The sequence below is a fragment of the Mytilus galloprovincialis genome, chromosome 1 (assembly GCF_965363235.1).
Source record: "Mytilus galloprovincialis chromosome 1, xbMytGall1.hap1.1, whole genome shotgun sequence".
Lineage (NCBI taxonomy): Eukaryota > Metazoa > Mollusca > Bivalvia > Mytilida > Mytilidae > Mytilus > Mytilus galloprovincialis.
Genome location: NC_134838.1, coordinates 25432706 through 25458336, shown reverse-complemented (window position 1 = coordinate 25458336; position 25631 = coordinate 25432706). Strand labels below are relative to the sequence as shown.

General features: G+C 37.5%; 1 long non-coding RNA gene across 1 annotated transcript in view; it reads right to left on the bottom strand.

Annotated features, from left to right (window-relative positions):
• Positions 1-378: 378 nt before the first annotated feature.
• LOC143072897 (uncharacterized) overlaps positions 379-25631 on the bottom strand; it is a 29988-nt gene continuing 4735 nt past the window's right edge. Inside the window, exon 3 of the long non-coding RNA XR_012977345.1 lies at positions 379-654. This is a non-coding gene — a long non-coding RNA (uncharacterized LOC143072897). The remainder of the gene's footprint in view (positions 655-25631) is intronic.

Below are 25631 nucleotides of genomic sequence, written 5' to 3'. Positions count from 1 at the left end.
TGATTGACCACATAATTCTCAGTGAAAGTTCATATCATGTAATCTGATCTTCATCAGCTGCAATTGGAATTTGTGTGCACGCTTAAAAGTCATTAACCTGATGAGATACATATGGTTTCAATATTCAAGCAAAATAACAAGTCCAGTGTATTTATATACAGGCTTAATTGTTGTTTTTTATGATTTCTATCATAAAATAATTTAAATTAAAAGTTAAAAAATAACTACTTGTGTAAAATGAAGTGTTTTCAGTTTTTAAAACATATAAAAACTATAGTCTAGTATTTTAAACTAAATACATAGGAGACAGTGAAGATATACACTGTATGAATTAAACAAATGAAAAAGTCTATTTTGATTTTATATGTATGATGATTTGTGTGATTTATACTTGAAAATAAACCATTTCCTCAATTTTTTAAATGCACAAAATCTATTATATAACAGAAAGCACAAAGGTCTTGACATCCTCACGTTTCGAAAAGTCATTGAATTATTGCAAATATTTATTCGAAGTTTATCATCGGTAAATTGTTATTGAAAATTGTCCACATGTACACATACTGTTCATATAATAATATTCCTAAATAGACAGTTCGCATCAACATCACAAAGGTTTAGGAATCAGGAAGCTTTCTGTGGTCTTGGATTTTCCTGAAATATGAAAAAGGATTAATCATGTGCATACATCTTTTTTGAATATGTACCTTAATTATATTTCTCTAATGTTTTTAGCTCACCTGGCCTAAAAGGCTTAGTATGGACTGTTTGTAAAGTACGATATCTGACTTGTGAAATGGGCGTACTACCGAAAGCACAAGAAGTTCTTAATTCATAATTGAACGACAGAAATTAAACTGTGGTCAAGATGACTCTCTTTCCTTACACCAGTTGATCAAATATTTAAACGATATATAGTCATGGGTTATATGTTCTGCGTTTACGCGTTTATCAGCTGACATTATCAATTCAATCAAAACACATGCTGTCATCGATGTGCGTGTTTAGTTATTATTACATTTGAACATTATGAAAAGAATCTGCTATTATAGGTGTTGCAATGTCGGCTTCAGTGAGGGCAAATGTCAATCCACTATCACGCAAGATTTCACTCAGACTTTTAAAACAAGTCATTGTAATGGACAATCCACCAAACATGACGATAAACCTATCTTCCCCGTACAAATCTGGCCATTCCTACTGTAATTGCTTAGCCAATACCAAAGTGGTTGATCTGCAGCTATAATTGTTGTTGCCCGGGATTTAGAAAGTTAACCACCTTTTTCACCTTATTCAATGAATGCTTGATCATTGCACCTGAAAGGACGTGTTTTCAAACAGTGGCATCATAAAAGTTACAGGAACTGAACAGAAGAGCCTTGATGTTTAGAGGAATGAAATGATAACAAAGATATGTTTACAAAATCCAAATCCTCATCTGTAAGATGAACTACGATTTACATCATTGTGCCCTTATAGTGCGTGCAAATATCTCTTTATGTCTATAAATAGTCTGCGCATGTGTGAAATTGTTATACGCATGTGTATCATAACCTCAAAAAATAGTTTCGAACAAATTCATAACGTCATTAAAAATCCAAAAGCGCTAGGTACAAATGTATATAATGAATAGCTCAAATGTTTTTGTGTGAATTTTGTAACATCTTCGCGCATGCGCAAATCCTGAACATGTAATATATGTATAAATGTCACATGAAATGAAGGTAGCCACCAAATAATATTTTATTCTAAAAGAAGATCAAAGAAAATGTTTTCCAGAAAAATAAGTATTTTAAACCTGGAAAAAAACAGACAATTTATAAAAATGATTTTTTTTTATCACCAGCAGTTTTTTCTTAAAAAGTATATAATAATTATGCTTAGTGCTAATGTTCATGCTTGTATCATCATTTGCACAATTCCCTCCATTTTACTTGCTAATATCTTCCACTAGTAGCTGAGATATCTAGGGTGTTCTTCGGCTTAGTTAATTTTGTTTAAAGTAGGTCCAAATTTGGGGTCGGACACCCTACCCAACTACATTTGTACCTTACAGAAAATTTAATAACAAATGCTGTATGGCAATATGTTTGTCCGCACTAGGTACAAAGAAAAGCCGGGTAGCGGTGGTTTACTTGAGAAAAAACACAGGGTGTTCTTCAGCTTACTTTTTTTTTAGAAAGTGCAAAGTTGGGGCCGAACACCCTACCCAACTACATGTACCTTACAGAAATTTTTTAATAAGACATGTTCTACGTCAAATCATTGTCCTCAATAGGCGCAAAGGGAAGCTACTTTTTTAAGAAGGTTTACAGATTAAGTCGGACAGTCTACTTTACAGTCTACCTTACAGAAAGGTTAATGACAACTGTTTTACGGCATTACTTTTGTCCGCACTAGGTGCTGTGGTTTACTTGAGAAAAACACACAGGGTGTTCTTCGGCTTAGTTTAATATTGTTTAAAGAAAGTGCAAAGTTGGAGCCGGACACCCTACCCCACTACCTTACAGAAAAATGAATAAAAATTGTTGTACGTCAAATCATTGTCCGCAAAAGGCGCAAAGGGAAGCTGAGGAGCTGTGGTCTACTTGATAAAATACACAGTGTGTTCTACGGCTTAGTTTATTGTTTTTTTTTAAGTAGGTTCAAAGATTGAGTCGGACAGTCATCTTACCTTACAGTCTACCATACAGAAAAGTTAATAAAAAATGTTCTACGGCAAAACCTGTGTCTGCACAAGGTGCAAAGGGAAGCTGGGTAGCTGAGGTATACTGGAGGAGAAATCAAAGGTGTTCTCCTGCAAAGTTTGTTTTTAACTTTGGTCCGAATTTAAAGGTTAGACACCCAACCTCACTACCTTACAGAAAAATGAATAAAACATGTTGTACGGCAAAAGTTCTGTCCGCACTATGTGCAAAGAAAGGTCGGGTAGCTGTGGTTTACTTGACAAAAACATAGGGTGTTCTTCGGCTAAGTTTATATTTTTGAAAGAAAGTGCAAAGTTGGTGTCGGAAACCCTACCCCACTACCTTACAGAAAAATTAATAAAAAAATATTGACGTCAAATCATTATGCGCAATAGGCGCAAAGGGAAGCTGTGTAGCTGTGGTCTACTTGAGAAAAAAAACAGTGTGTTCTCTGACTTAGTTTAATGTTGTTCAAGTAGGTTCAAAGATTGAGTCAAACAGTCTTCTTACCTTACAGTCTACCAAACAGAAAAGTTTTAAAAATGGTCTACGGCAAAACATGTGTCTGCACTAGGTGCAAACGGAAGCTGGATAGCTGAGGTATACTGGAGAAGAAACCAAAGGTGTTCTTTCGCACAGTTTTTTTTTTTGTAACGTAGGTCCAAATTTAGGGTCAGACACTCAACATCACTACCTTATAGAAAAATTAATAAAAAATGTTGAACGGCAATACTTTTGTCCTAACTAGGTGCAAAGAAAATTCGGGTAGCTGTGGTTTACAAGAGAAAAAACACAGGTTGTTCTTCGGCTTAGTTTTACTTTTTTTTGAAAGAAAGTGCAAAGGTGGTGTCCGACATCCTAACCCCCTACCTTACAGAAAAATTAATGAAAAATGTTCTATGGCAAAAATTGGGTATGCACTAGGTGCAAAGGGAAGCTGGGTAGCTGAGGTGTACTGGAGAAGAAACTCAAGGTGTTCTTCGGCACAGTTTGTTTTTAACGTAGGTCCAAATTTAGGGTCAGACACCCAACCCCGCTACCTTACAGAAAAAAAAAATGTTGTACTGCAATACTTCTGTCCCCACTAGGTGCAAAGAAAGGCCAGGTAGCTGTGGTTTAGTTGAGAAAAACACAGATTGTTGTTCGGCTTATTTTTTTTTTTTAAGTGCAAAGTTTTGGCCAGACACCCTACTCCACTACCTTACAGAAAAAATAATAAAAACTATTCTATGTCAAATCAGTGTCCACAATAGGCGCAAAGGAGATCTGGTTAGCTGTGGTCTACTTGAGAAAAAACACAGTGGGCTCTACGGCTTAGTTTAATGTTTTTTAAGTAGTTTCAAAGATTGAGTCGGACAGTCTGCTTACCTTACAATCTAGCATACAGAAAAGTTAATAAAAAATGTTCTGCAGCAAATCTAGTGTCTGCACTAGATGCAAAGGGAGGCTGGGTAGCAGAGGTATACTGGAGAAGAAACCCAAGGTGTTCTTCCGCAGTTGATTTGTAACGTAGGTCCAAATTTAGGATCAGACACCCAACCTCACTACCTTACAGAGAAGTTAATAAAAAAATGTTGTAAGGCAATACTTTTGTCCGCACTAGGTGCAAAGGAAAGTCAGATAGCTGTCCTTTACTTGAGAAAAAACACAGGGTTTTCTTCGGCTTAGTTTATTTTTTTTTAAAGAAAGTGCAAAATTGGTGTCGGACACCCTACCCCATCATCTTACAGAAAAATTAATAAAAAAAAATATTGACGTCAAATAATTGTCCGCAATAGGCACAAAGGGACGCTGTGTAGCTGTGGTTTACTTCAGAAAAAAAACACAGTGTGTTCTACGGCTTAGTTTATTCTTTTTTAAGTAGGTTCAACGATTGAGTCGGACAGTCTCCTCACCTTAAAGTCTTTCATGCAGAAAAGTTAATAAAAAATGTTCTACGGCAATATTTGTGTCTGCACTAGGTGCAAAGGGAAGCTGGGTAGCTGATGTGTACTGGAGAAGAAAACCATTGTGTTCTTCGGCACAGTTTTTTAACGTAGGTCCAAATTTAAGGTCAGACACCCAACCCCGCTACCTTACAAAAAAGTTAATAAAAAACATTGTACGGCAATACGTCTGTCTGCACTAGGTGCAAAGAAAGGCCGGGTTGCTATGGTTTACTTGATAAAAAAACACAGGGTGTTCGTCGGCTTAGTTTTACTTTTTTTGAAAGAAAGTGCACAGTTGGTGTTCGACACCCTACCCCACTACCTTACAGAAAAATTAATCAAAAATATTGACGTCAAAATATTCTCTGGCGCAAAGGGAAGCTTTGTAGCTGTTTTCTACTTGAGAAAACACACAGTGTGTTCTACGGCTTAGTTTATTGTTTTTTAAGTAGGTTCACAGATTGAGTCGGACAGTCTTATTACCTTACAGTATACCTTACAGCAAAGTTAATAAAAAATGTTCTACGGCAGAACTTGTGTCTCCACTACGTGCAAAGGGAAGCTGGGTAGCTGAGGTGTACTGGAGAACAAACTCGAGGTGTTCTTCGGCACAGTTTGTTTTTAACGTAGGTGCAAATTCAGGGTCAGACACCCAACCCCGCTACCTTACAGAAAAATTAATAAAAAATGTGGTATGGCAATACTTCTGTCCGCACTAGGTGCAAAGAAAGGCCGGGTAGCTGTGGTTTACTTGAGACAAAACACAGGGTGTTATTCGGATTATTTTTTTTAAAAGAAAGTGCAAAATTGATGTCGGACACCCTTCCCCATCACCTTACAGAAAAATAAATAAAAAAATATTGACGTCCAATACTTGTCCGCAATAGGTACAAAAGGAAGCTGTGTAGCTGTGGTCTACTTGAGAAAAAAAAAAACAGTGTGTTCCACGGCTTAGTTTATTGTTTTTTAAGTAGGTTCAAAGATTGAGTCGGACAGTCTTATTACGTTACAGTCTACCTTACACTTGAGAAAAGTTAATTAAAAATGTTCTACGGCAATACTTGTGTCTGCACTAGGTGCAAAGGGAATCTGGGTAGCTGAGGTGTACTGGAGAGAAACCCAAGGTGTTTTTCGGCACAGTTTTTTTAACGAAGGTCCAAATTTAGGGTCAGACACCCAACCCCGTTACCTTAAATAAAAAGTTAATAAAAATTATTGTACGGCAATACTTCTGTCTGCACTAGATCCAAAGAAAGGCCGGGTTGCTATGGTTTACTTGAGAAAAAACACAGGGTGTTCTTCGGCTTAGTTTATTCTTTTAAAAAGAAAGTACAAAGTTGGGCCCGGACGCCCTACCCCACTACTTTACAGAAAAAAAGAATAAAAAATGTTCTTTGTCAAATCATTGTCCACAATAGGCGCAAAGGGGAGCTGGGTAGCTGTGGTCTACTTGAGAAAAAACACAGTTTGTACTTCGGCTTAGTTTATTGTTTTTCATGTAGGCTCAAGGGTTGAGTCGGACAGTCTTCTCACCTGAAAGTCTTTCATGCAGAAAGGTTAATAAAAAATGTTCTACGGCAAAACTTTTGTCTGTACTATGTGCAAAGGTAAGCTTGGTAGCTGGGGTATACTGGAGAAGAAACCCAAGGTGTTCTTCCGCACAGTTTTTTTGGAACGTAGGTCCAAATTTAGGAACAGACACCCAACCCCGCTACCTTACAGAAAAGTTAATAAAAATTATTGTAAGGCAATACTTTTGTCCGCACTAGGTGCAAAGGAAGGTCAGATAGCTGTCCTTTACTTGAGAAAAAACACAGGGTTTTCTTCGGCTTAGTTTATTTTTTTTTAAAGAAAGTGCAAAATTGGTGTCGGACACCCTACCCCATCATCTTACAGAAAAATTAATAAAAAAAATATTGACGTCAAATAATTGTCCGCAATAGGCACAAAGGGACGCTGTGTAGCTGTGGTTTACTTCAGAAAAAAAAATACAGTGTGTTCTACGGCTTAGTTTATTCTTTTTTAAGTAGGTTCAACGATTGAGTCGGACAGTCTTCTCACCTTAAAGTCTTTCATGCAGAAAAGTTAATAAAAAATGTTCTACGGCAATATTTGTGTCTGCACTAGGTGCAAAGGGAAGCTGGGTAGCTGATGTGTACTGGAGAAGAAAACCATTGTGTTCTTCGGCACAGTTTTTTAACGTAGGTCCAAATTTAAGGTCAGACACCCAACCCCGCTACCTTACAGAAAAGTTAATAAAAAATATTGTACGGCAATACTTCTGTCTGCACTAGGTGCAAAGAAAGGCCGGGTTGCTATGGTTTACTTGATAAAAAAACACAGGGTGTTCGTCGGCTTAGTTTTACTTTTTTTGAAAGAAAGTGCACAGTTGGTGTTCGACACCCTACCCCACTACCTTACAGAAAAATTAATCAAAAATATTGACGTCAAAATATTCTCTGCAACAGGCGCAAAGGGAAGCTTTGTAGCTGTTTTCTACTTGAGAAAACACACAGTGTGTTCTACGGCTTAGTTTATTGTTTTTTAAGTAGGTTCACAGATTGAGTCGGACAGTCTTATTACCTTACAGTATACCTTACAGCAAAGTTAATAAAAAATGTTCTACGGCAGAACTTGTGTCTCCACTACGTGCAAAGGGAAGCTGGGTAGCTGAGGTGTACTGGAGAACAAACTCGAGGTGTTCTTCGGCACAGTTTGTTTTTAACGTAGGTGCAAATTCAGGGTCAGACACCCAACCCCGCTACCTTACAGAAAAATTAATAAAAAATGTGGTATGGCAATACTTCTGTCCGCACTAGGTGCAAAGAAAGGCCGGGTAGCTGTGGTTTACTTGAGACAAAACACAGGGTGTTATTCGGATTATTTTTTTTTAAAGAAAGTGCAAAATTGATGTCGGACACCCTTCCCCATCACCTTACAGAAAAATAAATAAAAAAATATTGACGTCCAATACTTGTCCGCAATAGGTACAAAGGGAAGCTGTGTAGCTGTGGTCTACTTGAGAAAAAAAAACAGTGTGTTCCACGGCTTAGTTTATTGTTTTTTAAGTAGGTTCGAAGATTGAGTCGGACAGTCTTATTACGTTACAGTCTACCTTACACTTGAGAAAAGTTAATTAAAAATGTTCTACGGCAATACTTGTGTCTGCACTAGTTGCAGAGGGAATCTGGGTAGCTGAGGTGTACTGGAGAGAAACCCAAGGTGTTTTTCGGCACAGTTTTTTTAACGAAGGTCCAAATTTAGGGTCAGACACCCAACCCCGTTACCTTAAATAAAAAGTTAATAAAAATTATTGTACGGCAATACTTCTGTCTGCACTTGATCAAAAGAAAGGCCGGGTTGCTATGGTTTACTTGAGAAAAAACACAGGGTGTTCTTCGGCTTAGTTTATTTTTTTGAAAGAAAGTGCAAAATTGATGTCGGACACCCTACCACATCACCTGACAGAAACATTAATAAAAAAAATATTGACGTCAAATAATTGTCCGCAATAGGCACAAAGGGAAGCTGTGTAGCTGTGGTCTACTTCAGAAAAAAACGTTTTACGGCTTAGTTTATTCTTGTTTAAGTAGGTTCAAAGATTGAGTCGGACAGTCTTATTACCTTATAGTCTACCTTACACTACAGAAAAGTTAATAAAAAATCTTCTACGGCAATACTTGTGACTGCACTAGGTGCAAAGGGAAGCTGGGTAGCTGATGTGTACTGGAGAAGAAACCCCAGGTGTTCTTCGGCAGTTTTTTTTTTGTTCGGCTTAGTTTTTTTCTTTTAAAGTAGGTCCAAAGTTGGGGTCGAGCACCCTACCCCGCCCTTACAGAAAAGTTAATAAAAAATGTTCTACGGCAATACTTTTGTCCGCACTAGGTGCAAAGAGAAGCTGGGTAGCTGATGTCTACTTGATAAAAAATACATGGTGTTGTTCGGCTTAGTTTTACTCAAAGTAGGTCCAAAGTCGTGGTCGGACACCCTACCCCACCCTTACAGAAAAGATAATTAAAAATGTTCTACAGCAATACTTTTATCCGCATTAGATGCAAATGGAAGCTTAGTAGCTGATGTCTCCTTGAGAAAAAATCAAGGGTGTTGTTCTGCGTAATATTTTTTTTTGAACTAGATCCAAAGCTGGGGTCGTACACCCTACCCATCCCTTACTAAAAAGTTTATTATTAAAGTGTACGGAAAAACTTGTGTCTGCCCTAGGTGCAAAGGGAAGCTGGGTAGCTGAGGTCTACTTGATAAGTTTTGTTTTTAAGTAAGTCCACAGTTGCGGTCGGACACCCCACCCCAACCTTACAGAAAAGTTAATAAAACAAAATGTTCTACGGTAATACATTTGTCTGCACTAGATGCAAAAGGAAGCTGGGTAGCTGAAATCTACATGAGAAAAAATCCAGGGTTTTCATCGGCTTAGTTTTTTTTTAAAGTAGGTCCAAAGTTGAGGTCGGACACCCTACCCCACCCTTTAAGTAAGGTTAATAAAAATATGTTGTACGGCAAAAATTTTGTCCGCACTAGGTGGAAATGCAGCTGGATAGCTGAGGTCAACATGAGAAAAAATCTAGGGTGTTGTTCGGCTTAGTTTTTTCTTTTAAAGTTGGTCCAAAGTTAGGGTCGGACACTACCCCGCCCTTACAGAAAAGTTAATAAAAAATGTTATACGGCAATACTTTTGTCTGTACTAGGTTGAAAAGGGAGGTCTACTTGAGAAAAAATCTAGGGTTTTTGATTTAGTTTTTTTCTTTTAGAGTAGGTCCAAAGTAGGGGTCGGAAACCCTACCGCAGACTTACAAATAAGTTAATAAAAAATGTTCTACGGGAATACTTTTTTCCGCACTAGGTACAAAAGGTGCAAAGGGAAGCTGGGTAGCTGATGTCTACTTGATAAAAAATACATGGTGTTGTTCGGCCTAGTTTTATTCAAAGTAGGTCCAAAGTCGGGGTATGACACCCTACTCCACCCTTACAGAAAAATAATAAAAAAATGGTATACCGCAATACTTTTGTCTGCACAAGGTCAAAAAGGGAAGCTGGGTAGCTGATGTCTACTTGATAAAAAATCCAGGGTGGAGTTCGGCTTAATTTTTTTTTTAACTAGGTGCAAAGTTGTGGTCGGACACCCTATCCCACCCTTACAGGACAGTTAATAAAAAAATATTCTACGGCAATACCTGTGTCTGCACTAGGTGCAAAGGGAAGCTGGGCAGCTGATGTCTACTTGAGAAAATATCAAAGGTGTTGTTCGGCTTAGTTTTGTTTTTAAGTATGTCCACAGTTGGGGTCGGACACCCTAAGCCATCCTTACTGAAAAGTTAATTAAAAATGTTCTACGGCTATACTTTTGTCTGCACTATGTGCAAAGGGAAGCTAAGTAGGTGATGTCTCCTTGAAAACAAATCAAAGCTGTTGTTCGACTTAGTTTTGTTTTTAAGTATGTCCACAGTTAGGGTCGGACACCCTAACCCACCCTTACTGAACAGTTAATAAAAAATGTTCTACGGTTATACTTTTGTCTGCACTAGGTGCAAAGGGACGCTAAGTAGCTGATGTCTACTTGAGAGAAAATCCAGGGTGTTGTTCGGCTTAGTTTTGTTTAAACTTTTGTCTCCACTAGGTGTAAAGGGAAGCTGGGCAGCTAATGTCTTCTTGAGAACAATTCAGGGTGTAGTTCGGCTTAATTTTTTTTTAACTAGGTCCAAAGTTGGGGTCGGACACCCCATCCCACCCTTACAGAAAAGTTAATTAAAAATGTTCTACGGCAATACGTTTGTCTGCACTAGGTGCAAAGGGAAGTTTGGCAGCTGAGGTCTACTTGAGAAAAAATGCAGGGTGTTGTTCGGCTGAGTTTTATTTGTAAGTAGGTCCACAGTTGGGGTCGGACACCCTAACCCACCCTTACAGAAAAATTGATTAAAAATGTTCTACGGCAATACTTTTGTCCGCACTAGGTGCAAACGGAAGGTGGGTAGCTGATGTCTATTTGATAAAAAATACAGTGTGTAGTTCGACTTAATTTTTCTTTTAACTAGATCTAAAGTTGGGGTCGGATACCCTATCCCACCCTTACAGAAAAGCTAATCAAAAATGTTCTACGGCAATACTTTTGTCTGCACTAGAAGCAAAGGGAAACTGGGCAGCTGCTGTCTACTTGAGAAAAAAGCAAGGGTGTTGTTAGGCTTAGTTTTGTTTTTAAGTAGGTCCACAGTTAGGGTCGGACACCCTAACCAACCCTTACCGAAAAGTTAATTTTTAAATGTTGTACGGCAATACTGTTGTCCGCACTAGGTGCAAAGGGAAGCTAAGTAGCTGAGGTCTACTTGAGAAAAAATCCAGGGTGTTGTTCGACTTATATTTTTTCTTTTAAAGTAGGTCCACAGTTAGGGTCGGACACTATACCCAACCTTACAGAAAAGATAATAAAAAATGTTCTACGGCAATACTTTCGTCCACAGTAGGTGAAATGGGAATAAATTCAGGGTGTTGTTCGGCTTAATTTTATTTTTTTGAAATAGGTCCAAAGTTGGGGTCGCACACCTATCCAACCCTTACTTAATTTTTTTTTTTAAAATGTTCTACGTCAATACTTTTGTTCGCACTAGGTGCAAAGGGAAACTTAGTAGCTGATGTCGTCTTGATCAAAAATCCCGGTTGTTGTTCAGCTTAATTTTTTTTTAACTAGGTACAAGGTGGGGTCGGACACCTACCCAACCCTTACTTAAATTTTTATTAAAAATGTTCTACGTCAACACTTTTGTCCGAACTAGGTGCAAAGGGAAGCTGGGTAGCTGATGTCTATTGATAAAAAATCCAGGGTGTTGTTCGGCTTATTTTTTTTTTTTTTAACAAGGTTCAAAGTTGGGGTCGGACACCCTATCCCACCCTTACAGAAAAGTTAATAAAACATATGCTACGGCAATACTTTTGTCTGCACTAGGCGCAAAGGGAAGCTGGGCAGCTGAGGTGTACTTGAAAAAAAATCAAGAGTGTTGTTCGGTTTAGTTTTGTTTTTAAGTAGGTCCACAGTTGGGGTCGGACACCCAAACCCATCCTTACATAAAAGTTATTTAAAATGTTCTACGTCAATACTTTTGTCTGCACTAGGTCCAAAAAGAAGCTAAGTTGCTGAGGTCTACTTGAGAAAAAATCCAGGGTGTTGTTCGGCTTAGTTTTGTTTTTAAGTAGGTCCAAAGTTGGGATCGGACATCCTATCCCATTACCTTACAGAAAAGGTAATAGAGAATGTTTTACGTCTATAATTTTGTCTGCACTAGGCGCAAAGGGAAGCTGGGTAGCTGTGGTCTACTTGAGAAAAAACACAGGATGTTCTTCGGGTTAGTTTATTTTATTTTCAAATAGGTCAAAAGATTGAGTCGGACAGTCTACTTCACTACCTTACAGAAAAGTTAATACAACAGGTTTTACGTCAAAACGTTTGTCCGCACTAGGCGCAAAGGAAAGCTGGATAGCTGTGGTCTACTTGAGAAAAAACATAGGGTGTGTTTTGGCTTAGTTTATTTTTCTTTGAAGTAGGTGCAAAGATTGACTCGGACAGTCTAATTCAATACCTTACAGAAAAGTTAATAAAAAATGTTCTACGTCAATAAATTTGTCCGTAATAGGCGCAAAAGGACGCCAGGTAGCTGTTGCATTCTTGAGAAAGGACACACGGTGTTCTTCTGCTTAGTTTTTTTTTTTTTAAATAGGTCCAAAGATTAAGTCGGGACAGTCTACTTCACTTCCATACAGAAAAGTTAGTAACACATGTTCTACGTCAATACTTTTGTCCGCAATAGGCGCAAAGAGAAGCTAAGAAGCTGTGGTGTACCTGAGAAAAAACACAGGGTGTTATTCGGCTTAGTTTATTTTTTTTAGTAGGTCCAAAGTTGGGTCGGACACCCTACCCCACTACCTTACATAATAGTTTTTAACAAATGTTCTACGTCCATAATTGTGTCCGCACAAGGCGCAAAAGGAAGCTGGGTAGATGTGGTCTACTTGAGAAAAAACAGAGGGTGTTCTTCGGCTTAGTAGTTGATTTTTTTTTTAAATAGGTCCAAAGATTGAGTCGGACAGTCTACTTCACTACCTTACAGAAAATTTAATAAAACATGTTCTATGTCAATAATCTTGTCCGCACTAGGCGCAAAGGGGAGCTAGGTAACTGTTGTCTACATGAAAGAAAAAAACACAGGGTGTTCTTCAGCTTAGATTTATTTTAAGTAGGTCCAAAGTTGGGGTCGGACACCCTACCCCAGTACCGTACAGAAAAGCTGATTAAAAATGTTCTACGGCAATACTTTTGTTCGCACTAGGTGCAAAAGGAAGGTGGGTAGCTGATGTCCATTTGATAAAAAATCAAGAGTGTAGTTCGGCTTAATTTTTCTTTTAACTAGATCCAAAGTTGGGGTCGGACACCCTATCCCACCCTTACAGATAAATTAATAAAAAATGTTCAACGGCAATACTTTTGTCTGCACTAGGTGCAAAGGGAAACTTGGCAGCTGATGTCTACTTTAGAAAAAATCAAGGGTGTTATTCGGCTTAGTTTTGTTTTTAAGTAGGTCCACAGTTGGGGTCGGACACCCTAACCAACCCTTACAGAAAAGTTAATTTTAAAATCTTGTAAGGCAGCACTTCTGTCCGCACTAGGTGCAACGGGAAGCTAAGTAGCTGAGGTCTACTTGAGAAAAAATCCAGGGTGTTGTTCGGCTCAGTTTTTTTCTTTTAAAGTAGGTCCACAGTTGGGGTCGGACACCATACCCAACCTTACAGAAAAGTTAATTAAATATGTTCTACGGCAATACTTTCGTCCACGCTATGTGAAAAGAGTAGCTAATGTCTACTTGATAAAAAATTCATGGTGTTATTCGGCTTAATTTTATTTTTTGAAACTAGGTCCAAAGTTGGGGTCAAACACCTACCCAACCCTTACTTAAATTTTTAGTGAAAATGTTACCTTACAGAAAAGGTAATAGAGAATTTTTTACGTCAATACTTTTGTCTGCACTAGGCGCAAAGGGAAGCTTGGTAGCTGTGGTCTACTTGAAAAAAAAAAAACACACGGTGTTCTTAGGTTTTGTTTTTTGTTTTTTTTTTTGAAATAAATCCAAATATTAAGTCGGACAGTCTACTTCACTACCTTACAGAAAAGTTAGTTAAAATGTTCTGCGTCAATACTTTTGTCCGCACTAGGCGCAAAGGGAAGCTGGGTAGCTGTGTCTACTTTAGAAAAAACACAAGGTGTTCTTCGGCTAAGTTTATTTTATTTTCAAAAAGGTCAAAAGAGTGAGTCGGACAGTCTACTTCACTACCTTACAGAAAAGTTAATGAAACATGTTCTACGTCAAAACTGTTGTGCGCACTAGGCGTAAAGGATAGCTGGATAGCTGTGGTCTCCTTGAGAAAAGACACACGGTGTTCTTCGGCTTAGTTTATTATTTTTAAAGTAGGTCCAAAGATTGAGTCGGTCAGTCTACATTACTACCTTACAGAAAAGTTATCAAAACTGTTCTACGTCAATACTTTTGTCCGCACTAGGTGCAAAGGAAAGCTAGGTAGCAGTGGTGTACTTGAGAAAGAACATAGGGTGTTCTTCGGCTTAGTTTATTTTATTTTTTTAACAAGGTTCAAAGTTGGGGTCGGACACCCTATCCCACCCTTACAGAAAAATTAATAAAAAATGTTCTACGCCAATTCTTTTGTCTGCACTAGGTGCAAAGGCAAGTTGGGCAGCTGAGGTGTACTTGAGAAAAAAATCAAGGGTGTTGTTCGGCTTAGTTTTGTTTTTAAGTAAGTCCACAGTTGGGGTCGGACACCCTAACCCGACCTTACATAAAAGTTATTTAAAAATGTTCTACAGCAATACTTTTGTCAGCACTAGGTGCAAAGGGAAGCTAAGTAGCTGAGGTCTACTTGAGAAACAATCCAGGGTGTTGTTCGGCTTAGTTTTGTTTTTAAGTAGGTCCAAAGTTGGGATCGGACATCCTATCCCATTACCTTACAGAAAAGGTAATAGATAATGTTCTACGTCAATACGTTTGTCTGTACTAGGCGCAAAGGGCAGCTGGGTAGCTGTGGTCTACTTGAGAAAAAACACAGGGTGTTATTCGGCTTCGTTTTTTTTTTTAAGAAGGTCCAAAGTTGGATCGGACAACCTACCCCACTACCTTACGTAATTGTAAATAACAAATGTTCTACGTCAATACTTTTGTCCGCACTAGGCGCAAAAGGAAGCTGGGTAGATGTGGTCTACTTGAGAAAAAACACAGGGTGTTCTTCGGCTAAGATTTTTTTTTAAGATGGCCAAAAGATTGAGTCAGACGGTGTACTTCACTACCTTACAGAAAAGTTAACAAAACATGTTCTACATCAATACTTTTGTCCTCACTAGGCGTAACGGATAGCTGAATAGATGTGGTCTACTTGAGACAAAACACAGGGTGTTCTTCGGCTTATTTTTTTTAAAAGTAAGTCCAAAGTTCGCGTCGGACACCGTACCCCAGTGACTTACAAAAGAGTAAACAAAACATGTTCTACATCAATACTTGTGTCCGCGCTAGGCGCAAAGGAAAGCTGGGTAGCTGTGGTCTACTTGAAAAAAAAACACAGGATTTTCTTCGGTTTAGTTTATTTTTTTGAAAGGAGGTCCAAAGATTGACTCGGACAGTCCACTTCCCTACCTTACAGACAAGTTAATAAAACATGTTCTAGGTCAATACCTTTGTCCGCAATAAGAGCAAAGGGGAGCTAAGTAGATGTGGTGTCCTTGAAAAAAAACCACACGGTGTTCTTCGGATTAGTCTTTTTTTTATTTTAAAATAGGTCAAACTATTGAGTCGGACAGTCTACTTCACTACCTTACATAAGAGTTAATAACACATGTTCTACGTCAATACTTTTGTCCGCACTAGACGCAAAGGATAGCTCGATAGCTGTGGTCTTCTTGAGAAAAAAAAACACGGTGTTCTTTGTCTTAGTTTATTGTTTTGAAAGGAGGTCCAAAGATTGAGTCGGAAAGTCTACTTCACTACCTTACAAGAAAGTTAATAAAACATGTTCTACGTCAATACTTTTGTCCGCAATAGGCGCAAAGGGAAGCTGGGTTGCCGTGGTGTACGTGAGAAGAAATACAGGGTGTTCTTCGGCTTTTTATTTTCTTTCAGTAGGTCGGAAGTTGGGGTCGGACACCCTTTCCCATTTCCTTCCAGGAAAATTAAAAGAGAATGTTTTACGTCAATACTTTTGTCCGCACTAGGCGCAAAGGGAAACTGGGTAGCTGTTGTCTACTTGAGAAAAAACACAGGGTGTTCTTCGGCTTTATTTATTTTTTTGAAAGTAGGTCCAAAGATTGAATCGGACAGTCTACTTCACTACCTTAGAAAAAAGTTAATAAAACATGTTCTACGTCAATACTTGTGTCCACACAAGGCGCAAAGGAAAGCTAGGTAGCTGTGGTGTACCTGAGAAAGAACACAGGGTGTTCCTCGGCTTAGTTTTTTATTTTTTAAATAGGTCCAAAGATTGAAATGGATAGTCTAATTCACTACCTTACAGAAAAGTTAATAAAACATGTTCTACGTCAATACTTTTGTCCGCAATAGGTGCAAAGGGAAGCGAGTTAGATGTGGTGTACTTGAGAAAGAACGCACAGTGTTTATTTTTTTTAAAGTAGGTTCAAAGATTGAGTCGGACAGTCTACTTCACTACCTTACAGAAAAGTTAATCAAACATGTTTTACGTCAATACTTTTGTCCGTTGTAGGTGCAAAGTGAAGCTAGGAAACTGTAGTGTACTTAAGCGAAAACGCAGGGTGTTCTTCGGCTTAGTTTGTTTTTTAAAGTTGGTCCACAGTTTGGATCGGACACCTTACCCCACAACCTTACAGAAAAATTAATAAAGAATATTCTACGGCAATACTTTTGTCCACACTAGTTGCAAAGGGAAACTGGATAGCTGAGATCTACTTGAGAAAAAACATAGGGTGTTTTTCGACTTAGTTTATTTTATTTAAAGTAGGTCCACAGATTGAGTCGGACAGTCTACTTCACCACCTTACAGAAAAGTTAATCAAACATGTTATACGTCAATACTTTTGTTCCCACCAGCCGCAAAGGATAGCTGAATAGATATGGTCTACTTGACAAAAAACACACGGTGTTCTTCGGCTTAGTTTATTTTATTTAAAGTAGGTCAACAGATTGAGTCGGATAGTCTACTTCACCACCTTACAGAAAAGTTAATCAAACATGTTCTACGTCAATACTTTTGTCCGCACTAGGCGCAAAGAGAAGCTGTGTAGCTGTGGTCTACTTGAGAAAACACACAGGGTGTTCTTCGGCTTAGTTTTTTTTCAAATAGGTCAAACGATTGAGTCGGACAGTCTACTTCACTACCTTAAAGAAAAGTAAATAAAACAAGTTATACGTCAATACTTTTGTCCGCACTAGGCGTAAAGGATAGCTGAATAGATGTGGTCTACTAGAGATAAAACACAGGGTTTTCTTCGGCTTAGTTCATTTTTTGAAAGGAGGTCCAAAGATTGACTTGGACAGTCTACTTCAATACCTTGCAGAAAAGTTAATAAAAAATGTTCTACGTCAATACTTTTGTCCGCACTAGGCGCAAAGGAAAGCTAGGTAGCTGTGGTGTACTTAAGAAAGAACACCCGTTCTTCGGCATAGTTTAATTTTTTTTTAAATATGTCAAAAGATTGAGTCACACAGTCTACTTTACTACCTTACAGAAAAGTTAATAAAACATGTTCTATGTCAATACTTTTCTTGCACTAGGCGTAAAGGAAAGCTGAATAGATGAGGTCTACTTGAGAAAAAAAACACAGGGTGTTCATCAGCTTAGTTTATATTTTTTTTATAAAGTAGTTCCAAAGATTGAATCGGACAGTCTACTTCACTACCTTACAAAAAAGTTAATTAAACATGTTCTACGTCAATACTTGTGTCCACACTAGGCGCAAAGGAAAGCTAGGTGACTGTGGTGTATTTGAGAAAGAACACAGGGTGTTCTTCAGCTTAGTTTTTTTTTTAAATAGGTCCAAAGATTGAAATGGACAGTTTACTTCACTACCTTACAGAACAGTTAATAAAACATGTTCTATGTCAATAATTTTGTCCGCAATAGGCGCAAAGTGAAGCTAAGTAGATGTGGTGTACTTGAGAAAGAACACAGGGTGTTCTTCGGCTTAGTTTATTTTTTTGAAAGTAGGTTCTAAGATTGAGTCGGACAGTCTACTTCCCTACCTTACAGAAAAGTTAATAAAACATGTTCTACGTCAATACTTTTGTCCGCAATAGGAGCAAAGGGAAGCTAGGTAGATGTGGTGTCCTTGAGAAAAAAAACACACGGTGTTCTTCGGATTAGTTTTTTTTTTTATTTTAAAATAGGTCAAACTATTGATTCGGACAGTCTACTTCAACTTCACTACCTTACAGAAAAGTTAATAACACATGTTCTACGTCAATACTTTTGTCCGCACTAGGCGCAAATGATAGCTGGATAGTTGTGGTCTACTTGAGAAAAAAAAACACAGGGTTTTCTTCGGCGTAGTTAATTTTTTTTAAAGTAGGTCCAAAGATTGACTCGGACAGTCTACTTCACTACCTTACAGAAAAGTTCATAAAATATGTTCTACGTCAATACATTTAAAACTTTAAAACTGTACGAAAACGCTTCGGGGGCTAAAATGAATATGGATAAGACTGTTGGCATGTATTTAGGCAAGTGACGAAATAAAAAACCAAAATTTAACAAAATTAAATGGTCTAAGCGTCCTGTGAAAGCATTAGGGGTACAACATGGATATGGGGTGGACTTGGATCAAATTTGGTTAGAAAAAATAAATAAGATAAAAAACTGTATGGAAGTTTGGAAATCCAGAGATCTCACATTTACGGGAAAAGTTTTAATTATTAAATCTTTTGTACTGTCTGTCATTGGATACGAAATTGAAATGAGAGGTATCCCGGATATATACGAAAAACAATTAAATAATATTATATGGTCCTTTATATGGGATGGGAAAATAAACCAAATCGCTAGAACAGTGTGCTGTTTACCGAAAGAAAAAGGGGGGATAGGAATGATAAACTTAAGGGACTTTATTAAATCAAAACAGGTGAAAAGTATGTACAGTATTGTCAACTCAAAAACACAAAAATGGAATGCAATAGGAAAATACTGGTTAACGTCACTTGACGAAAAATATGATACAGATTTTTTTATATGTTCTTGTTCGGACACTACATGTTTTAGGCAAATACAAATGTCCAAATATTATAAAGAACTTTTAATTTCCTGGACTGACTTACAGAAAATCCAAAAATCGGTCACGAAAGAAGACCTTTTAGAAGAAAATATATTCGGCAATTGTAAATTTAAGTTCAAGTGACATGCATTATATTATGCAAATTTTGCCTCCAGTGGAATAAAAAAAATAAAAGATATATGGGACTTAAACAATAAATCCTTTAAAACTTCTTTTGATATTTTTAACAGTGTTAAAAATAAAAGAAATTGGATTGCATAATATAGCCGCATTAAATCTTCGTTAACACCTCAACAAATTGACGTTTTAAAAACAGACTCTATCATACAAAGTCATTCTGATAGACCTATTAAAATAACAAATTCTTGTCAATTTATAAAAAATGGAGTTGTCGTTGATGCCAAAAAATTATGCCTTAAAGATATTAGATACTTTTATGAGAATAAAACAGCTCCAAATAGCCAGCTTAAGTGGAATTTACATTTTGGGAATGAACTACCATGGGAATACATTTGGGAAACTTTAAATAAGAATTTAGCTAACAGAAAAACTAAACAACTTCAATGGAAGTTACTACATAATATAATTTACAGTGAAGACAAATTGCAAAAAATGAATCGCTCAAACGGGAAGTGTCACTTTTGCAATGAAAACGAATCACTTTTTCATCTTTTTATTTATTGTAAACTGGTGGAAGACGTTTGGCGGGAAATTTTTGAGAAAATATGGAAATTTTGTTCCAAATTTAGTATCGAAAAATTACAAAAATTGGAAACAAGTATAATTTTTGGGGTCATTAATGCAGATGCATCTTATACCCAAATTTTAGACACGGTGCTTCTAATCACGAAATGGGTTATCTGGAAAACTAGAAATATCGCAAAATATCAAAAGAAAGGGATAAGTAAATCGGTGATTTTAAATATGATAAAACATGAAATGCAATTTTTGCTCAAATGTCTTAAACCAAATACGAAAAACGAAGCCTTTTCTACTATTGTGACATTTTTTGTATATAAATATATATTTTGCGTGGTCAGGTCAGTGCGGTGACCTCTTTACTACCGATTGAATAATAATATGTACACTGCTCTCAACTCCCGTGCATGTAATTTCTATTATGTATGTAATTCATGTATATCATCTAATTGTAACAAGTCATGTTGGATCAACAGGTTCATTTAAAAACAAATATTTACTCACCATACCTTTGAAATAAATCCTTTTTGAAAATCAAAACCATTAATCCATTTTTTTTTTTTATGAATGAACTACACATCCCTTTAACAAATCGCACGTGGTAAATGATCACTCGACCAGAAGTTAAATGTAATTTAAATTAACATAACAAAAGACTTGATGTGTACGATAAAATTGAAACTGCCTAATAAATACAGGTAGCCTTGGTGAGAAATAAATAAAGATAAAAACATACTTTATTCAAAAAATTATATTTGGTGAGAACTGGTAAAGATATATATAGATCGATAATGATTGCAGGTACATGTACATTTGTACAAGGATAGATAAGATTTATAAAGGTGATGTTAATAATTCATAGTGGAATTTTTTTTCTCATTTGCTTTTTTCCCGACAAATGAGACTGTAAAAATTGGGGCCCCCTTAGTTGCTCCCCTGGGCAACTGATGGTTGATGTAACAGGTGATTGTTAATAAAATATGTTTAATATTAAAAAAAATAATAAAAAAAAAATACTTTTGTCCGCAATAGGCGCAAAGGGAAGCTGGGTTGCCGTGGTCTACATGAGAAGAAACACAGGGTGTTCTTCGGCTTTTTATTTTCTTTCAGTAGGTCTGAAGTTGGGGTCGGACACCTTACCCCATTTCCTTCCAGAAAAGTTAATAGAGAATGTTCTACGTCAATACTTGTTTCCGCACTAGGCGCAAAGGGAAGTATGGTAGCTGTGGTCTACTTAAAAAAAAACACAGGGTGTTCTTCGGCTTTGTTTTTTGTGTTTGTTTAAATTGGTCAAAAGATTGAGTCGGACAGTATACTTCACTACCTTACAGAAAAGTAAATAAAACATGTTCTACGTCAATATTTTTGTCCGCACTAGGCGTAAAGGATAACTGAATAGCTGTGGTGTACTTGAGAAAGAACACAGGGTGTTCTTCCGCTTAGTTTATTTTTTTGAAAGTAGATCCAAAGATTGAATCGGACAGTCTACTTCACTACTTTACAAAATAGTTAATAAAACATGTTCTACGTCAATACTTGTGTCCACACTAGGCGCAAAGGACAGCTAGGTAGCAGTAATGCACTTGAGAAAGAACACCGGGTGTTCTTCGGCTTAGTTTTTTTTTTTTTTTAAATAGGTCCAAAGATTGAAATGGACAGTCTACTTCACTACCTTACAGAAAAGTTAATAAAACATGTTCTACGTCAATACTTTTGTCCGCAATAGGCGCAAAAGGAAACTAGGTAGATGTGGTGTACTTGAGAAAGAACGCACGGTGTTCTTCAGCTTAGTTTATTTTTTTGAAAGTATGTCCAAAGATTGAGTCGGACAGTCTACTTCCCTACCTTACAGAAAATTTAATTAAAATGTTCTACGTCAATACTTTTGTCCGCAATAGGCGCAAAGGGAAGCTAGGTTGCTCTGGTCTACTCGAGAAGAAACACAGCGTGTTCGGCTTTTTATTTTTTTTCAGTAGGTCTGAAGTTGGGGTCGGACACCCTACCCCATTTCCTTCCAGAAAAGTGAATAGAGAATGGTCTACGTCAATACTTGTTTCCGCACTAGACGCAAAGGGAAGTATGGTAGCTGTGGTCTATTTGAGAAAGAGCACAGGCTATTCTGCGACTTAGTTTAATTTTTTTTTTAAGTAGGTCCAAAGATTGAGTCGGCTAGTTTACTTCACTACCTTACAGAAAAGTTAATAAAATTGTTCTACGTCAATACCTTTGTCAGCACTAGGTGCAAACGGACGCTGTGTAGCTGTGGTGTACTTGAGAAAAAACACAGGGTGTTCTTCGGTTTAGTTTATTTATTTTTTTAAATAGGTCAAAAGATTGAGTCGGACAGTTTACTTCACAACCTTACAGAAAAGTTAATAAAACATGTTCTACGTCAATACTTTTGTCCGCACTAAGAGCAAAGGAAAGCTAGGTAGCTGTGGTGGACTTGAAAAAGTAATAGAGGTGTACTTAAGAAGAATCACAGGGTGTTCTTCGGCATTTGATTTTCCTTCAGTAGGTCCGAAGTTGGGGTCGGACACCTTACCCAATCCCCTTACAGAAAAAAGTAATAGAGATGTTTTTTACATAAATAAGGCCGTTAGTTTTCTTGTTTGAATTGTTTTACATTGTCTAATCGGGGCCTATTATAGCTGTCTATGTGATATGGGCTTTGCTCAATGTTGAAGGCCGTACGGTGACCTATAGTTGTAAATGTCTGTGTCATTTTGGTCTTTTGTGGATAGTTGTCTCATTGGCAATCATACCACATTTTCTTTTTTTAATGTTCTACGTCAATACTTTTGTCCGCACTAGGCGCAAAGGATAGCTTGGTAGCTGTGGTCTACTTGAGAAAAAACGTAGGGTGTGTTTCGGCTTAGTTTATTTTTTTTTAAAGTAGGTCCTAAGACTGACTCGGACAGTCTACTTCACTATCTTACAGAAAATTTAATAAAACATGTTCTATGTCAATAATCCTGTCCGCACTAGGCGCAAAGGGAAGCTAGGAAGCTGCGGTGTACTTGAGAAAAATCACAGGGTGTTCTTCGGCATTTGATTTTCCTTCAGTAGGTCCGAAGTTGGGGTCGGACACCTTACCCCATCCCCTTACAGAAAAAGTAATAGAGATGTTTTTTACATAAATAAGGCCGTTAGTTTTCTCGTTTGAATTGTTTTACATTGTCTTATCGGGGCCTATTACAGCTGTCTATGTGGTATGGGCTTTGTTCAATGTTGAAGGCCGTACGGTGACCTATAGTTGTTAATGTCTGTGTCATTTTGGTCTTTTGTGGATAGTTGTCTCATTGGCAATCATACCACATCTTTTTTAAATGTTCTACGTCAATACTTTTGTCCGCACTAGGCGCACAGGGAAGCTTGTTAACTCTGGTCTACTTAAGAAAAAACACAGGGTGTTTTTCGGTTTAGTTTATTTTTTTTTAAAGTAGGTACAAAGACTGACTCGGACAGTCTACTTCACTATCTTACAGAAAATTTAATAAAACATGTTCTAATTCTGTCCGCACTAGGCGCAAAGGGAAGCTAGATAGCTGTTGTCTACATGGAAAAAAAAACACAGGGTGTTCTTCAGCTTAGTTTTTTTTTAAAGTAGGTCCCACAGTTCGGATCAAACACCCTACCTTACAACCTTACAGAAGAATTTACAAAGAATATTCTACGTCAATACTTTTGTCCGCACAAGGCCCAAAGGGAAGCTTGTTTGCTGTGGTCTACTTGAGAAAAAACACAGGGTGTTCTTCGGCTTTGTTTCTTTTCTTTTTTTAATAGGTCCAAAGATTGAGTCGGACAGTCTACTTCACTACCTTACAGAAAAGTAAATAAAACATGTTCTACGTCAATACTTTTTGTCCGTACAAGGCGCAAAAGGTAGCTGGGTAACTGTGGTCTACTTGAGAAAGAACACAGGCTGCTCTGCGACTTAGTTTATTTCCTTTTAAATTAGGTCCAAAGATTGAGTCGGCCAGTCTACTTCACTACCTTACAGAAAATTTAATAAAAAAATGTTCTACATCAAACCTTTGTCAGCACTAGGTGCAAGGGGACGCTGGGTAGCTGAGGTCTACTTGAGAAAAAACACACGGTGTTCTTCGGCTTGTTATTTTTTTTTTTGCTTTTTTTAATAGGTCCAAAGATTCAGTCGGACAGTCTACTTCACTACCTTACAGGATGTTAATAAAACATGTTCTACGTCAATACTTTTTGTCCGCACAAGGCGCAAAAGGTAGCTGGGTAACTGTGGTCTATTTGAGAAAGAACACAGGCTGCTCTGCGACTTAGTTTATTTTCTTTTAAATTAGGTCCAAAGATTGAGTCGGCCAGTCTACTTCACTACCTTACAGAAAATTTAATAAAAAAATGTTCTACATCAAACCTTTGTGAGCACTAGGCGCAAGGGGACGCTGGGTAGCTGAGGTCTACTTGAGAAAAAACACACGGTGTTCTTCGGCTTGTTATTTTTTTTTTTAAATAGGTCCAAAGATTGAGTCGGACACCCAACCCCAGTACCTTACAGAAAAGTTAATAAAAAAAAACTACGGCAATACTTTTGTCCGCACTAGGCACAAAGGGAACCTAGGTAACTTTGGTTGACTAGAGAAAGCACACAGGGTGTTCTTCGGCTTAGTTCATATTTTGAAAGTAGGTCCAAAGATTGACTCAGACAGTCTACTTCACTACCTTACATAAAAGTTAATAAAGCATGTTATACGTCAATACTTTTGTCCGCACTAGGCGCAAAGGATAGCTTGGTAGCTGTGGTCTACTTGAGAAAAAACGTAGGGTGTGTTTCGGCTTAGTTTATTTTTTTTTAAAGTAGGTCCTAAGACTGACTCGGACAGTCTACTTCACTATCTTACAGAAAATTTAATAAAACATGTTCTATGTCAATAATCCTGTCCGCACTAGGCGCAAAGGGAAGCTAGGAAGCTGCGGTGTACTTGAGAAAAATCACAGGGTGTTCTTCGGCATTTGATTTTCCTTCAGTAGGTCCGAAGTTGGGGTCGGACACCTTACCCCATCCCCTTACAGAAAAAGTAATAGAGATGTTTTTTACATAAATAAGGCCGTTAGTTTTCTCGTTTGAATTGTTTTACATTGTCTTATCGGGGCCTATTACAGCTGTCTATGTGGTATGGGCTTTGTTCAATGTTGAAGGCCGTACGGTGACCTATAGTTGTTAATGTCTGTGTCATTTTGGTCTTTTGTGGATAGTTGTCTCATTGGCAATCATACCACATCTTTTTTAAATGTTCTACGTCAATACTTTTGTCCGCACTAGGCGCACAGGGAAGCTTGTTAACTCTGGTCTACTTAAGAAAAAACACAGGGTGTTTTTCGGTTTAGTTTATTTTTTTTTTAAAGTAGGTACAAAGACTGACTCGGACAGTCTACTTCACTATCTTACAGAAAATTTAATAAAACATGTTCTAATTCTGTCCGCACTAGGCGCAAAGGGAAGCTAGATAGCTGTTGTCTACATGGAAAAAAAACACAGGGTGTTCTTCAGCTTAGTTTTTTTTTAAAGTAGGTCCCACAGTTCGGATCAAACACCCTACCTTACAACCTTACAGAAGAATTTACAAAGAATATTCTACGTCAATACTTTTGTCCGCACAAGGCCCAAAGGGAAGCTTGTTTGCTGTGGTCTACTTGAGAAAAAACACAGGGTGTTCTTCGGCTTTGTTTCTTTTCTTTTTTTAATAGGTCCAAAGATTGAGTCGGACAGTCTACTTCACTACCTTACAGAAAAGTAAATAAAACATGTTCTACGTCAATACTTTTTGTCCGTACAAGGCGCAAAAGGTAGCTGGGTAACTGTGGTCTACTTGAGAAAGAACACAGGCTGCTCTGCGACTTAGTTTATTTCCTTTTAAATTAGGTCCAAAGATTGAGTCGGCCAGTCTACTTCACTACCTTACAGAAAATTTAATAAAAAAATGTTCTACATCAAACCTTTGTCAGCACTAGGTGCAAGGGGACGCTGGGTAGCTGAGGTCTACT